The sequence below is a fragment of the Dipodomys spectabilis genome, unplaced genomic scaffold (genome assembly GCF_019054845.1).
Source record: "Dipodomys spectabilis isolate Male_0828 unplaced genomic scaffold, ASM1905484v1 ptg000341l, whole genome shotgun sequence".
NCBI lineage: Eukaryota > Metazoa > Chordata > Mammalia > Rodentia > Heteromyidae > Dipodomys > Dipodomys spectabilis.
This window is the reverse complement of record NW_024871018.1, coordinates 574,075-576,635: the sequence shown is the minus strand read 5'-3', so window position 1 is coordinate 576,635 and position 2,561 is coordinate 574,075. Positions and strand designations below refer to the sequence as shown.

Sequence of the window (2,561 nt, the reverse complement as noted above, 5' to 3'; positions counted from 1 at the left end):
ACATTATCATTTCTGTTCATATGCACATAGCTTTTGACCTTGTCTGCTTACCCCAGACATATATTCGTTATTGAAAATAAGGGAAACCATGGGACCTGTTTCTTTGGGCTTGGCTTACTTCACTTAATAAATTTTTTTCCAAGTCTTTCCATTTCCTAACAAATGGGGCAATGTCATTCTTTCTGATGGAGGCATAGAATTCCCTTGTGTATATACATCACATTTTCTTGATCCATTCATGTAGTGGGGACAGCTGGTTGGTTCCATATCTTAGCTATGGTAAATAATGCTGCAATAAACATAGTTGTGCTGGTAGTTTTAGTATGGTCTTGTTTGTGATCATTTAGTAAATCCCCAAAAGTGGGACTGCTGGGTCAAAGGGGAGCTTTATGTGGAATCTTTTGAGGAACCTCCATAATGCTTTCCAGAGTGGTTAAACAAGTTTACACTCCCACCAAGAATGTTGCATGGTTCCCTTGTGGCCACATCCCCTCCAGCATCTGTTGTTGTAAAAATATGGAACACACCACGAATTTGCATATCGTCCTTGCGCAAGTGCCATGGTACTCTTCTCTGTATTGTTCCAATGTTAGTGTACGTGTGGCTGAATTGAGCACAGAATATTTTTTATATCAAAAGTGCAATTGTGGGGGCTGAGAAGGTGGCTCAGTGGTAGAGCGCTTGCCTTACATGCATGAGGCCCTGGGTTCGATTCCTCAGCACCACATAAGCAAAAAGAAAAAAGCTGCAAGTGGCGCTGTGGCTCAAGTGGTAGAATGCTAGCCTTGAGCTGAAGAGCTGAGGGACAGCGCCCAGGCCCAGAGTTCAGGCCCCACGAATGGACCCCCCAAAAAAAAGTGCAGTTGGATTTTATTAAACTAGACAATTCAACAAAAAGTAAGTTCAAAAGAATTGTCATGAAATTTTAGAACCATATATTTCTTACGTAAGCACAAATTTAAGAATAAAGTCAAGATTGACATATCAAAAACAAAATAATTCCAGATATCTGTTGCTCAAGAAATGTGTAGGAGGGGGATTCAATTATTCTATACAAGGCACTTGTCATAATGAACACTGCACCAAGTGTTAAGGTTTGTTAAAAGTTTTAATGTTTTAAATATATTTAATTTTGGGAATTTGTTTACATATGCCAAAATTAGGACTGTTTGGCAGGTATAAAACTTTTCCATAAAGTATTTAAGATTTATGGTGGCAGACATATACTACTAAGTATGTACATTTCAGAGTTTCGAGAAACTTTATTAATGAGAAGTTGCAAAGTTTTTGTGTAAAGAAGCAGAATGAAGTGTTAACACTTTGTTAACTACACAGGCTGTTAAAACTTTAGGGCTTCCTCAGTTTATAAGTTAACAAGGAAAAATGATGATATAAGCCATAAACAAATAATGAGAAGAGCCAAAAATAGTAATCTTAGTGGATAGCTTTAAAGACTACTCATATTCTATAAAACTCTTGTTGAACATCACAACCTCAGTCAGTGTTAAATGTACAGGATTATGAGAAAATAGTAAAATCTAATATGTAGTACACTTCAAATAGTGAAAACAGTGATAATATTTTTGTTTTTTATTTTATTAATTATTAACATTTAATTATTGTTTTCTTTATTTGTAGCATTGTTTTACTTGTTGAAATATAGTACAACTTCTATGGGGGGGTCCGGTCGTGGGGCCTGGGCGCTGTCCCTCAGCTCTTCAGCTCAAGGCTAGCGCTCTACCATTTGAGCCACAGCACCACTTCCGGCTTTTTTCTTTTTCCTTATGTGGTGCTGAGGAATCTAACCCAGTCCCTTATGCATGCAAGGCAAGTGCTCTACCGCTGAGCCACCTTCCCAGCCCTAGTACAACTTTTTGTAAATCATCATTAGGAGGTACTTTGAGAAGGTTACTTGGATGGTCAAACCAATTTTTATAGGTGCATGTTAATTTACAAAGACGAAAATTAAGATCAAAATATTTATCTAAAAAATTATCAAATAGAGTCTGAGTCAGAAGTTTTGATAAATGTCCACACCTAAAATTTTATCCCTAGGCTGAAGCAGCGGTATTACAGAGTTAAGGCCAAAACAGTGATAGACTGTGGTTTGTTCTTTATTTTGATTTTGTTGGTCATGGGGCATGAACTCTGGGGCCTGGGAGTTGTCCCTCAGCTCAAGGCTAGCGCTACCACTTAAACCACTGCACCACTTCCATCTTTTTTTGCTTATGTGGTGCTGAGGAATCAAACCCTGGGGCTGATGCATGCAAGACAAGCACTCTACCACTGAGCCACCTTCCCAGAAACTGTGTTTTAAAAAATCATCTAAACAACATTTGCTTTCTGCTTTGGGTAATATAATGAGAGATATTAATATATTTTTATATTTTTGTGAATTGTACTTCTAAATTTATACTAACTTCAGCCACTTTATCCTTTTCAAAGTCATAAATATCTCTGAGAGTTTGCTTCAGTGAAGATTGTTTTTGCATTTATAATTTCTTCTGAGTTATTTTTATTTTTATCAAAATAACTTTATATTTCATGTTGATTTGTTATCA

At 36.8% G+C, this 2,561-nt stretch overlaps 1 non-coding gene across 1 annotated transcript; it reads right to left on the bottom strand.

Annotated features, from left to right (window-relative positions):
* Nucleotides 1-510: 510 nt before the first annotated feature.
* LOC122095242 lies at nt 511-617 on the bottom strand. The gene has a single exon (XR_006145077.1). It is a non-coding gene; the product is annotated as a U6 spliceosomal RNA (small nuclear RNA).
* Between the last annotated feature and the right edge of the window lie 1,944 nt (nt 618-2,561).